The following is a 15,142-nucleotide window of genomic DNA, read 5'->3' as shown; positions in this document are numbered from 1 at the left end:
CTGTCAGGTCCTTATAAAGATGTGTAGGAATCAACCCAAATAATTAATCAAAAATGTAATTAAATTACACTGAATAAGAACCGGATTAACCGTAAATGATTCAGAATCAATATTTTAATACTTTATCAATTATTCGTCCACCGAGAAATTGAGCTTAAAGTATTTTACTAATTCTGGACAAAATATTATCCCGTGGTAACTGAAATAATATTTTGTTATGATTATTAATTATGAATATGAGCAAAGACTTTATTGAGCTAAATCTACTAAACACAAACTAATCTAACGAAAAACACACACACACACATACACACACACACACACACACACACACACACACACACACACACATTCATTCATTCAGTTACAGGGAAATGGTGAGATTATTGTCTGGAGGTGAATGGATTCCCCAATTGTTTAGCTTTTAATAAGTTTCTTTGACCGTAACCTGAGAGAATTAATACACTAGCAATTGAACAATAGTTTCATTTGCTTAATATAATTGCACCAGCTCAGCAAAATTAGTAAGCGTGTATTCCCTTTGTGACGAAGTTGAAGGAAGCGGTGTTGCTCGGTCAAGTGTTCTGAAGGACGACGTCCATTAGGGAAATGGTAGGCTTTGCAGAAAATGGAGTCTTCGTCGAATAGTCGCGGGGTTTACGCGTTGCTGCGTGGGTGTCTCTCTGCGTCTCAAGGAGTTGCTGGAAACAAAGGAACTTTGTTTGAACTCGTCTGCGAAGTTCAACGAAGGTTCTTGCAGGGATTTGAGTGAGTCTTGAAGTGGTTTGGCTTGTAAGCCGGATGATGGTCGGTCCACCGACTCAGCGAAGGCCAAGACGAAGTACAAGCAAGGACAAAAGCGAAAGCAAAAGCCATTTCACAATGCGCGGTATTGAGTTTTGAACTGTTTGTTGGTCCCGATTGTTTTAGCCAATCAGGTCCTGTTTTGGGTGGGGTCCAACGCCCAGTTCTCCTGTCCTGGTATGCAATTAGCATAATGTCCTTACAGTCCTTTTTCTCATACTTAAGGATTTTGGTCAGAACTTTGAGAAGTTAATTTTGCTGGTTCAAAAGTCGTACATCTTACATAAATCAATACATCTTACATAAATACCAAACAGTACACACTTTCTGTAATTGAGGTAGATTTTCTTCAAATTTACCAATCAATATTTAAAACACACAGAAAGAATTACATAGGTTCCATGAGCAAAATAAAACATGCTTAATATATATGATATGTTAGAGACTGCTTTTTGGTGATAAGTTCATATCTCTGGCAGTATTTTCTCTGTTGTCTCTGAAACTTTGGAATGTCTTATGAAATGCAAAGCTGGGCAAAAGGGAATGTTTCCTGTGATGACCTGCTGTGACTTTCACCTCGAGATGTGTCTAGGGTGACCACCATCAAACAAACCAAATGTGGGACGATTAGTAAGTTTGTGTGGGACAATGTGGGACATGTTACCAACACTAAAACACAACCGGAAGCTGTTATATAATGTCTATCTAACTTAATAACAACATTTGTATTATGCCTTTCAGCTGATAAAAATACTTTGTTCTTTAGTCCCTTCCAGAAAACACCATTACATCACAATATAACATAACATGTCTTTATTTTACATGTAATTTAAATTAAATATCACTGACTCTAAAGGTAGCAGGCATCATGCAGGTAACTATTTTTAATAAGGTGACCAGATTTCTGAAATGGAAACTGGGGACATTTCTTATTTGAGTGGTCAAAATATCATTTGTTATTATCTATTTAAAAAAACAGGGACAATACATTTTTTAATGTTTTTGTTTTTAATTGTTGTGGGTTCCTTACAGGCTATTACATTAATAATTATGATTTAGCTTTATTATTAGGATTTTTGCTCTGGTCTAAATACAATTCACCAAAAAAAAAAACTTTTAAACGATTAATAGTAACCACTGTAAACAACATTAGTGTGCTCAAAAACTTATTTGCTGGAAAACTTCCCTATACAGACTTTGATACTAATGGACATTTTCTATGTCATGTTGTTCAAATTCATAACTCTAATTTCATTGTCATAAATATTTATGGGTACAATACAAAGGCAGAAAATGACATTCTTTTAGATAGGGTAGAAGAGAGAATTGTTCATTGGTTAGCTAAATTTCCTAAAGCACATATAATTTTGGGTGGTGATTTTAATATCACATTAGATAACGTGATTGATAGATGGCCTCCAGGATCTTGTTCTAACACAAATGTAAAGCTAAAAATGTTAATGCAACGATTTGATTTGATTGACGCTTGGAGAGTTAAGCATCCTAATAACACTACTTTTACCTGGTGTAATAATTCAAGGTCTAAACAATCGAGAATTGATCTGTGGTTAGTTTCCCATGTGCTTGAAGACAACCTAAGTACTAATATTTTGTCTACCCCATTATCTGATCATAAGGCGATACAAATCAAAATTGATCTACTGCCGATATCCTCCACTAAATTTTATAATTCTTATTGGAAACTTAACAGCTCAATACTGAAACATGAGACTGTTATTCTAGAAGTGAAGAAATTTATTCATTCCTTTTGGACTAAAGCTAAAGCAGAAAGGGTCTATGGTAAACATTGGGAGTTGCTTAAATTTGAATTGGGCAAATTTTTCAGAAATTATTGTAAGTAATATTGCCAAACTTAAAAGAGCCCAAGAAGAGAACATCATTTCCACCATTGCTTACTTGTCTTCTAGATTCCCTAATAGCTTATCTGTGGAAGAAAGTAATACTCTCTTTGAATATCAGCACAAATTGGATGAACTTTATAAATCAAGAGCTGAAGGTGCCTTTGTAAGGTCCAGAAGACGCTGGCTCGAAGAAGGAGAACAAAATTCAGCTTACTTTTTTAGATTGGAAAAATCTCTGACTAAAAACAACATTCATCAGTTGAAAATTGGTAACTCTTTCTCTGAAGACCCGAAAGAAATAGCCAAATATTGTTCAGAATTTTATAAGAATCTTTATAGCAGCCGATTCTGTTGTGACAGCACTATATCCTTTATGGCCTCGGTAGGTAGCATTGATGGTATTAGTGCTTCCGATAAAGATTTTTGTGATCGCCCCATCACACTAGTTGAGGTTCTTGAATCTATAAAAAATTTAAAAGTAAATAAATCGCCAGGTGTAGATGGCCTCACTTCAGAATTTTACCATAGATTTGCAAAAGATTTGGCCCCTTTTCTGTTAGAAGTAATTTATGAAAGTATTAGTATGGGATCTCTTCCTTCTACCCTAACACAAAGTTTAATAACTCTTATCCCCAAACCTAAAAAAGACTTACTATTAATTGATAATTGGCGCCCGATTAGTCTTTTAAATTGTGATTATAAAATTATTGCCACAATTTTTGCCAAACGTTTAAAAGCCATTTTAGAGGACATAATAGATGAAACACAATCAGGCTTTCTAAAAAATAGACACATCTCGAACAATATTCGATTGGTTCTTGATTTGTTAGATTATTCGGAGTTAGTAGGTGATGATAGTTATATGCTTTTTCTGGACTTTTACAAAGCCTTCGATTCTATCGAACATGGTTTTATTTTCAAAACCTTAGAAAAATTTGGCTTTGGGGACCTGTTCACTAGAGCAATTAAAACTTTATATGCCCACGGTAATTCTTCCATTAAGCTCAAACACGGCACCTCTCCAAGATTTGAACTGCAGCGGGGGATACGTCAGGGGTGTCCCATTTCGCCATACTTGTTTATATTGACTACACAATTGCTAGCCATTTACGTCAAGAATAGTGCCTTGCAAGGAGTTAGTATCATGGGAAAGGAGATCATCATCAGTCAACTGGCCGATGATACTACCCTTTTCCTTAAAAATTCAGACCAGATTTCTTTAGCTCTTAATACTATCAAAACGTTCTCCAATGCTTCTGGGCTTCACCTTAATGTGCTCAAATGTGAATTAATGCCAATAAAGCAATTCTCCGTTTCCAGCATTTGTGATATCCCAGTCAAAGAGACAATAACCTACCTTGGAATAGTAATCTCCAAAAATCCCAAACTTAGATGTGATTTAAACTTTTTGCCTATTATAGAGAAAACTAAAAGAAAATTTAATCAGTGGCTTCAGAGAGACTTATCGTTGAAAGGAAGGATTCTGCTCTCTAAGGCAGAAGGCATCTCACGTCTGACATATGCCGCCATCTCTTTAGAACTTGATAGAGTGATGTGTAAAAGGATTGACCAACTACTATGTAATTTTGTATGGAAAAATAAGACTCATTATGTAAAAAAATCTGTTTTGTCCAACAGCTTCAGTAACGGTGGTCTTAATTTTGTTGATTTTACAACGTTAAATAATACATTTAAGATCAACTGGTTGAGGAATTATTTGAGAAATCCATCCAGTATTTGGAATATTATACCAAAATATGTATTTTCTCAATTGGGGGGTTTGAATTTTCTTTTGATGTGTAACTTCAGCATTGAGAAGATCCCTGTTGCTCTTTCCAATTTCCACAAACAAGCACTATTGGCATGGTCTATGATCTTCAAACACAACTTTTCTCCAACCAGTTACTTCATTTGGAATAATAAGAATATTTGTTATAAACATAAGTCTTTATTTTTTGAAAATTGGTTTAAGAATGGAATCAATCGGGTTAGTCAACTATTTAATCAGGATGGTTTCCTATTTACTTACCAAGAGTTTCTTTCTCATTCATAATATTCCTGTTACTCCAAAACAGTTTGCCATTGTATTTGGTGCTATCCCTAATGGTGTCACTATGTTATTTAGAAGCTGTAATAGGGTTTTGACAAGTTCTGAAATGCCTCTCCCAGACCCGACTGACACGTATATAGGCAGAATATGCTTTAAATCTACACTAAAAAGTAATAGAGATATTCGTTCTCTTTTTCTTAATGATTGGGTTTCCACTCCTCATGTCATTTCAATATGGAATAATTTAGTGGAAAACATATTGTGGAAGAAGGTTTGGACTCTTCCTAACAAGTATCTTTTGGTAAATAAGGTCAAAGAGATTTCATTTAAGCTTATTCATCGGTACTATCCTGTAAAAACCTTCATTGTGTCTAAATTTAAATTAAATATAGATGTGAACTGTACTTTTTGTGATACACAACCAGAAACTCTCTTTCATCTTTTCTGGCATTGTGATCATACAAGAAAACTTTGGCAAGACATTTGCCAATTTATGGTAGACTATATATATGAAGACTTTGAGCTTTATTTTAAGGATGTCTTGTTTGGATTTGTTATTTTTGAGAAGCAGCACGAAAGATGTTTTTTTTCTTTCCAACCTAATTATTTTACTTGCAAAATACTTTATCCACAAATGTAAATTTATGAAAGTGACCCCCCACTTTTGTCACTTTCAAGAAGATGTTAAGATCTATATTAAATCTTTATCTACCTCCTGTAACAAAAAGGCTACTAAAACTTTAAATGTATGCTCACTTTTTGGTGTCTTTGTATAATCTTTATTTTGTTTTATGGGGAGGATTGTTTATGTTGTTATTTATTGTTATTGTTTAATTGATATTTCCCCATTTATTTATTTTTATCCTTTTTTTTTTTTTATTTATTTTATTTTTATTATTATTATTTATTACTATTAATTATTTTTTCTTTCTTTTTCATTTTCAATGTGATGTCATGTTTGGCTGTCCCTGAACCCCTGGCTCTTTTCTCTTGACTATTTCTCACTTTTGTACTTTGTAAGCAAATGTGTAATTTCAATAAAAAAAAAAAAGTCATAATTTCTAAAAAAAAAAAAAAAAAAAATATAACATTAGTGTGACTTTACAAAAGCACATTACTTTACAAAAATGAAACAACATAAATATAAGAAGATAAATATTTTACAGCATTTAGCAAACATTTTTTAACATTATTGAATTTAATATTTTAATTTTCACAAGCTGTTTTTAGCTGTATACAGTAATTACAACTGTTTTAACTTTTAACTATTTTGAACTATTATTCTGCATTTTAGACTCATTTTAAGCACAAAGTACGTGTATTATTTTATTTTTTATTAATATTCATGAGTGTACCTTCACCACGTAGTTAATACATGTGTGTGGAAATTGCTGCGTTGTGGTTGTGACGGAACTTATGTGGACGTTTAAAATTGTGCAAAACAATCTCGCACCCTGTTGAGGCCCTGTTATAAAACATACAAACAGTATGAATAGAATAGTTAGTATGTTACTAACCTTAAAACTGATAACGATGATTTTGATATTTGACGATAATGGCGCTTTGCTCTGCTCCAGATCCAGATAGACCTTTTTCACAAGAATCGGAGATCACGTGACGCCGGGTAAAGTTAGTTCCGCTATGCGTCTACGGCTATTAGATTGATATGCTCTTTTCTCAAATATCGCTTCTTACCTTTTCTGTTTTCCAAGTTGCTGTTGTATAATCTACAAAGAAATTATTTTCTACTTGTTTGTAGCTTACGGCCACTCAGGCCGTTGCTCAAATTTACTGGCAGGTGGATTTATATTACCAGCTGTCATACAGTTTAGGCTACGGCTACGCAGCTACTCATTCAGCAATTTCCCCGATCGTATTACATACGACGAACATTAGTTATATAATTTATTCATTAAAAATAAAATAACTCCCAATATATACTTAAGTGGGGGATATAAAGTCCTGAGATAGACTATTGTCGTTTAATACATTTTAAAAATATATAGGCTAGCATGTTAATCTCATATGCCATTACATCCCACATTCAAGCATATGTTATAACTAATCCTGATCGATAAAAATGATTAAACTAAGACATAATTAATTTCCATTCAAATTAAAACACCACACTGTACACAACTATCAGTCTTTGCATTAATGTTGCAACAGCACAATGACAATACTGTGCATAATACACACTTTAAGATGATGACGACTGGAAAATATGAGCGAGAGATGACTGAAGTGTTTATATCCAGAAATATCAGGGTGCGAGCGGTCCTGTTTTATGAATCAGAGGATCAGGCTTGCGGGAGCTGCCAGCTGATCACTTCCCCAGCACATTGCTAAAAACACTCTATAGCCTACATCCCAATGTGCATATCCACCATAAATAGTACTGGATATTACTAATGTCACATAGACTACTATTTAGGATGGATAGTGTGCACGCTGAGACGCAGGCACTGTCTTTACAGCACATGAAGCGTGATAATGCACAGCCGAATTATTTATTAAATTTAGCTTTTAATGAGAGCTCTGTAGTCTCACCAATAATTCACCAAGAACGTTCAAACATTTTCATGACATTTAATTCGTAAAACGACTTTGATTCCCGAGTTCTGGTTCTGAACGAGGCTATCACTGTAACCGGATAAACTGTTACCCGGCGTGGATCATTCCGGAAGCCAAAAACTCGGAAGTGTGAAAAAGGTCTATAGAGGGTATGCACGTGACGTCACCGTCGACCGTTACGACTGCGGTCACGCCGCTGAGTGGCAAAAGACTGAGCGGCAGCATTGGTTTTCAGCGTGAATGTCGCGAAAAACACACAAAACACGTCCAAAACGGAAAAGAGCTTTGTGACTGACTGTATACCCTTGTGAAAAAAAAGTGCACTTTAGTATACTTTTATAAAGTGTACTTATTGCACAAATAATATACTTAAAAAGAACACACTTAAGTGTGAATTAAATGTAATGTTTTCATCGCTTAAGTGCATTCTATTTGTAATTAATTTCAAATGTATCACAGATTAAGTTCATATTAAATGCAATAAGTTGAACTTTTGAGTGATTTTTTGAACAACTTAAGTGGTACTTTAATACAACTTTATGATAACCTTCATAATTACGTCTAGTATGTTTAAAATATACTAGTTGAAGTGCACTGCTTAATGTACTGACAAGCAATTAATGTGAAATAAAATATATTTTAATATCAGTTATAAATACACTTAAGTGTGAATTAAATGTAATGTTTTCAGCGCTTAAGTGCATTCTATTTGTAATTAATTTTAAATGTATCACAGATTAAGTTCATATTAAATGCAATAAGTTGAACTTTTGAGTGATTTTTTTGAACAACTTAAGTGGTACTTTAATACAACTTTATGATAACCTTCGTAATTGCTTCTAGTACCTTTAAAATATAGTTGAAGTGCACTGCCCAATGTACTGACAAGCAATTAATGTGAAATAAAATATATTTAATATCAGTTATAAATACACTTAAGTGTGAATTAAATGTAATGTTTTCAGCGCTTAAGTGCATTCTATTGTAATTAATTTCAAATGTATCACAGATTAAGTTCATATTAAATGCAATAAGTTGAACTTTTGAGTGATTTTTTTGAACAACTTAAGTGGTACTTTAATACAACTTTATGATAACCTTCATAATTGCGTCTAGTATCTTTAAAATATAGTTGAAGTGCACTGCTTAATGTACTGACAAGCAATTAATGTGAAATAAATATATTTTTAATATCAGTTATTAATACACTTGAGTGTGAATTAAATGTAATGTTTTCAGCCGCTTAAGTGCATTCTATTTGTAATTAATTTTAAATATATCACAGATTAAGTTCATATTAAATGCAATAAGTTGAATTTCTGAGTGATTTTTTTTAAACTACTTAAGTGCGACTTTAATACAATTTTTTATGTTCTTTGAAATATGGTAAAAGTGTACTTCCGAATGTACTGACAAGCAATTAATGTGAACTAAAATATACTTCAATGTAATTTACATGTACACTGTTACATCATTTAATACATTTGTAATTACATTATTTACATTTGTTATTACATTATTTGTAGTTACATATAATAATGAAGTTACAATTTAGTATATTTCAAAATATTACAATCAACACAAATGCAAATTGAAACCCTCTACATTTATTGACAAAACAATCTCTAAAACAAATACACAAAAACCTTTTTGTTGATGCACAAGAAAAACCCAAGAAACACTACAAACACAAACAATTACAACACTTTAACTCTCATATAGAAAGAGTCTGGAGGACAGAGAGGCTTATATGCACTATCATTTTCTCCCTCACATACAAAGGTACCTAAACCTACCCATCACTTTCTGCATTTTTACATTTTCAGATAAAATCATTCGGTATGATCTATAAGATGATAAATAGATACAAACAAAATGTATACAAACAAAATGTAAAGAAAAGAAAAGATTCAAAACTTTGGGTAACACTTTACAATAACTTTTTATTAGTATATTTTAGTTAACATGAACTATGAATGAAAAATACTTCAAAGCATTTATTAATCCTGGTTAATATTCATTTTAACATTTACTTATGCATGATTAAAATCAAAAGTTACATATGTTAATAGATAATGCACTGTAAACTAACATGAACAATGACTATACATTTTATTAACTAACTATATTAACTAACTATATTTTTTATTTCCTAATGTTAACAAAAGATGAATAACGTGTCTGGAGCAGTCGAATGTGGAAATCTACATATACATATCTATGGTGGCAAGTTTACATTTAGCAAACTTTTAACTTATCTAACTGGTAAAACAGTTGTAAACACTGTTAAAATGTGTGCAGGCTGTGCCAAGAATGGGGCGAGGCCCCCCTCAGTCAATTCGTCATCACTTTCTGCAGTCCAGGGTTTCATGCTGCAGGGCCCCTCAAAAGCACAGTTTCACTTGCACCAGTTGCACCACCCTAAGAACAGCCATGCATGTGTATAATATTGTAATAATGTATGAAGACATAGTTTTTAAATGGGTCATGAACTGGATTTTTTTATTTTAATTTATAACGTTCTCTAAGGTCCACTTGTAAGGTTATCAAGATTTTTACATCAAGCCATTTTCTGTCCTGCTTTTGACCCTGTCTTTCAAACACTCCATTTTGATAGGCGTACTGCATTCAAGGCTTGGGAGTACACACAGCAACAGAATATGGTTGTCAGTCCTGTATTTGAGTCCTTAATATTATAGTTACGTTCACACATAGTATGGTTATTTACAGGACTGACAACCGCATTCTATAATCAAACTCAGTCTCACACCCATAAATTTTCAGGACTTACAACCGCATTCTTGGAAAATTCGCACATTCGAACCAGACTGAACAACTAGTTGTCATGTCATACAGTGCGAGAGAGCAGCTATGCTAAGGGGTTGTGTGTGTGTGTGTGTGTGTGTGTGTGGGATACATCATTGATCGCAGTGGCGTCCGCATGGACGAGAGGACTGAACTGCTGTCAAGGACTGGCCCATTCCCACATCCGTAAAAGAATTACAGAGATTCCTAGGTTTTGCAAACTTCTACAGCAGATTCATCAAAGGTTACAGTTCCATCACCAGTTCACTCACAGACCTCCTCAAGAATAAGCCCAAGTCTCTGTCCTGGACTCCAGCTGCCACAAAGGCCTTCAACACCCTCAAGACAGCCTTTACGACCGCTCCCCTCCTGGCTCATCCCAATCCAGACCTCCCTTTCGTCGTCGAGGTGGACGCCTCCACCACAGGAGTGGGAGCGGTATTATCACAGCAGCAGGGGAATCCCCATAAGCTCTATCCATGCGCCGCCTTCTCTCACAAGCTCAACCCGGCGGAGGTCAACTACGACATCGGGAACCGGGAGCTTCTAGCCATCAAGCTTGCCCTGGAAGAGTGGAGGCACTGGCTCGAGGGAGCTAAACATCCATTCACGGTTCTGACAGACCATAGGAACCTTGAGTATCTACGGGACACTAAAAGACTGAATCCCGGCCAAGCAAGATGGGCTCTGTTCTTCACAAGGTTCAAGTTCACTATCTCTTACCTCCCTGGGTCAAAGAATGTGAAAGCCGATGCTCTGTCCCGTATCCACAGTCCTGAAGAAAACTCGGACGATCCAGAGCCAATCATCCCCAAGAAACTCTTTGTCAACACATCATTGTGTATAGCTTCTGGTTGTGAAACCACCAAGATTTAAATTCCCGAAGAAATGGGATAACCTTTCACATGTGAGAATGTGTTGGTTTGTGTTTTTATATGTAATAACTCAATATTACAGTTTTTCATACTATGGTAACTTTTTAATGTGTTAGATGACGACTTCGTCTAGTTTTATTGTGTTAGTTTAGCAAAATCATCTGTTGAAGTCTATTACAGATATAGATAGGGTACAACGGGGCTAAAGGCGCTGCGGGGCAAATAGTGTCTTTGATTTTATTTTCCTCTAAACCACTAGATGGCACAAAAACTTGCCGCAGCACTTTCCTAAACATCCGTTTTTCAAAATGCACGGGTAAATTTGTCTGATCCTTGACACGATCGCGGGCAGCAACGCAAAGTTGATTCTGAGGTAGTTTGATCTTTTGTTTTTTAAAATGTTGTTGATTTAAGTAGCAAATAAGAATCCATTAAATTAATGTTTGTATTTTCAGACAAAGGTCTTCTTAACGATTTTCATTTTTTTTCAAGGTAATTCAAGCAACAGTTTTTCAATAACGGAAGAATATGTAAAAGTATGGTATTTGGGGTCAAAAGCGCACATGCTGTTGGGGCAAAAGGCACAATAATTAACATGATAATGATTAGCTGGCTAACTTTTCCATTTCTTGACATTACATGGTTAGATTCACATAGCAAATATCATATATCAAATTGGGTATCCATCTATAATACCCTAATTTATAATGAAACAATCATATTTTAAAATATATTAATCATATCATAATAAAATATCATTTATTGTTTCTACTGTAAATCTATATTAAATAGGCTATTATGGGATCTCTTTCAATGCTTTCAGAATCTTTACTTTTTAAAATATTGTTTCTGTATTTCTGTATTTTTAAAATCTATTTTTATATTTTATATATAAAAATATATATCACATAGGCCTATTTTAATGACAGTATATTTATTGAACAAAAAGGAATTCTTCTATTTAGCACAATAAACAGAAAATAGTACAAACTTTGCTTGAAGCTGTAGTCAAAGTTTATACTATTGATATTTTGTTTCATTTATGTAATTTAATTTTTCTTTTATGTAATAAGATTTTTAAACCAAATTAACCACTTTTTTTCTTCAATTTTTCTTAAGGTGTGCCTTTAGGCCCGTTGTACCCCATCCATACATGCGTCTAACTACGGTTGCAGACAGATAGTCAACTTGCTCTTGAGTGTTCACGACACGTCCGGTGTTTTGACCGTTCCAATATGGCGATCGCGTATAGTGGCCCATAGAAACAGCCACTAATGAGGCATCTATGTTTATATATCTATGAATTCGACCATAGCAGACTTTGCGTCATGGGCGTGAGTTTCCACGAAAGCATCGCTGAGCGCAGTCACAATAACACTGGTAACTTGCGACCATAGTTCGCTTTGGGAAATCGCACCCCTGACTGGTACCTGCTTCATTGCTGTTTATCCACCTTATTCTGTGAATGTGCGAGACTGATTCATTAGCACTACAGGTAAATTAGGTATTTATTATGACAATACATTAAAATAATATGGTAAGAAATGTCAGTTTGCAATATCAAGCAACATAACGAGCTGTTTTGTACAGCTAAAAATTACTAGAAGCATGACACTAAAAGCCAGACACAATTTGCAAATGGACGCGCCCGCTATTACTTTAAAAAATAAGGTGGATATCGCAATTCGCAATTATTGCAGTGGCCATCACAAATATTGAACAAATATCGTTAGTGTTTTGTTTAAAACGTAGAAACGTTAGTCAGTTAATTGTGCTAAGGGCCGGATTTGGTGCGCGACAAATCTCAACTGACTGCGCACAGAAAATTGTGCATTCAGTAATTTAAACAAACAAACAAACAAACAAACAAACAACAAGCAAACAAAACTTATTTCCCCAGTGATATGTTGTAAATACACGTTGATCTCTCTGACTCTATAACCCTCCCAGTGATGTCCCTCCCTTCACCCGTGCTCTGTTGCACTTAGTCACTGTAGCATTTGGTACCTTACCGAGAAACAGTCGACGGGATCTGGGCGGGACCGGATCGCATCGAGTGCTTGTACTTCATAACTCTAAAACCTCCATGATCCACCTGGACGTGCGCTTGACTGCTCAGGTGAGTGACAGGCTGCGTGTCAGCGTGTTCGAATTCAGTGTACAATTAATCGAAACAGCCGTGCATTTGTAAATTTTGATTAGTACTATTTTGCAGTAGAGAAGAAACATCAGCAACAGAAAGGTTAGGTGAAAGCAAATACTTAAGTCATGCGCAACACTGCTGCATAGGCTACTACAATACGATTCCTTGTTTCAGCTTTAGCGCGCTTACGGATTACAAAAAACCTTCATGCATGCGTAAGATCAATTAGCCTGACTACGTCAGACTTCCTACTTCCGCTCAATTTCATTTCGCTTCTGTACTCAGTCTGATACAGCGTCAGAGCTTTGTGTTTGCCACCGGTCTGGAAACAGCCGGGCCAATCAACGAACAGAGGGCGGGCTGAGAGCCGTGACGTAGATGCCAAGCGCCGAGTTTTACATTGTAGGTTAGAGAAATCGAAAACCGAAACGACCGCGGAAATGGGAAACGAGACACGGGATGCAAACTTCGGGATGCATTAACTTCGCATAATCTGCAAAAGTCGTTTACAGCCATGTTCACTCCGGTATTTCACTCACATCATCATGTGTTTACAACAGGTTTACAGTGGAAGTTCAATCATAGATTTGAGTTCGATGCATGATGTCTGTGCTTCGATGCGGCTGTACAGGCGGATAACATACGTCATAACTAAACGTATCTGATTGGCTTACGGGTAACCAATGATTTTAAACTTCAGACAAGCGTCCCCTAGCGAGAGAGAAAACACTTCTCTATTATGCCATTCCAGACTCTGTCTACGAAGCAAAGTGAAGTAGCAGAGTCTGGTATTACCAGGCTAAAGATCAATATAGTCTTTTGGACATTATAGCCGATTGCATCGTAAATGTAATGTATGCAGATGGTGAAACTGGGGAAAGGACAATATTGAAGCAATAGCTTGGAATAATCAATGACAAGTGCTGTCATGAAAGTACGCAGACATTGTCAGTGCATCCACTGACTGATGCATTAAAGAGAAAGCGATCGCAGTTATGTCATGCTTTCATATCGATTGTACTGTTGAAATGACTATTGCAGATCAAAGTCAAATACAACCGTAGCAGGTTCTGGTGTAATTTGCTTGAATATCTCATGTAATGAGTAGGATATTTGGTTATCTGGTGGTCTTTTAATATTCTCTTTTGCTATTTCATTTTTTAATTTGTATTGTGTGCATCAATTAGGAATTATGGTTTTTTGAGTGTTTTTGAGAAATACATAGCTGATGATGATAATATCAATAATATTTTTAGTGTTAAAATTTGCAGTTATGTGACTGAGTCAGATTAAGTGTAAGTAACAGCTTAGACTGTTTGCCACCTAGTGCACCTACCAATTAGTAGGCTATAGTCAGTTCCACACATGCGACATGTTCAAATAAGTGTATGTGTATGAGGCTATAAAATGTGGGCTGCACAAGGGCTGAACAATCCTTGTGGTTTATGTCAAGCACACTGTGTGCAAGATGTGGAAGATTCATTAAAAAGAACACTCATAAAAGTCATGCGGAATTGGAATATACTGGTTTTTAATGACAACTGTATTAAACATTCAGGTTGAACCAGCAAGCAGCATCTTTGAATAAAGACTGTTGAGACTGAATGATGGCTCAACGCATGCACAAGTCCGGGGGCAAAGTTTCAGTACATTCCTTGAACAACTCCCCTTTTAACTCTTTAACTCCCTAATCATGTAGTTGGCCTGGCCAGGGAGTTGGCCATTTATAGGGCTGTCCCATTGTCAAAATTGCTCCACTGCACTGAAACATTTGATCCTTAAAAATCAGGCCAAAGTATTCACTGTCATCCCATTGCTTGTCACTACATCTAATTTGATGTACTGCTAATTTGCATAAAGTTAAGCTCTACTCAGCTAATAGCCAGACCAGCAGTCTCTGTTGCTCATTGAAAATGAATGTCTGACCTCTTTCATGAGTATCTCTACTCATGAAAGTTATGTCATGCAGGCTCTGCCAGCCCAAATTAAGTTTTCCAGTTTTGTGTTTTCTGCCTTTGCGTGGCTGTCA

The 15,142-nt window shown here is 35.4% G+C and overlaps 1 protein-coding gene across 3 annotated transcripts in view; it reads left to right on the top strand.

Moving 5' to 3' along the window:
* Positions 1 to 15,142, top strand: part of cdk5rap1 (CDK5 regulatory subunit associated protein 1) — a 102,296-nt gene that overhangs the window by 25,041 nt on the left and 62,113 nt on the right. The gene's annotated exons all lie outside the window — the stretch shown is intronic.

Source organism: Megalobrama amblycephala, linkage group LG20, assembly GCF_018812025.1.
Source record: "Megalobrama amblycephala isolate DHTTF-2021 linkage group LG20, ASM1881202v1, whole genome shotgun sequence".
NCBI classification, from domain to species: domain Eukaryota; kingdom Metazoa; phylum Chordata; class Actinopteri; order Cypriniformes; family Xenocyprididae; genus Megalobrama; species Megalobrama amblycephala.
Note: the sequence above shows the minus strand (reverse complement) of the source record. Positions and strands in the feature narration are given on the sequence as shown.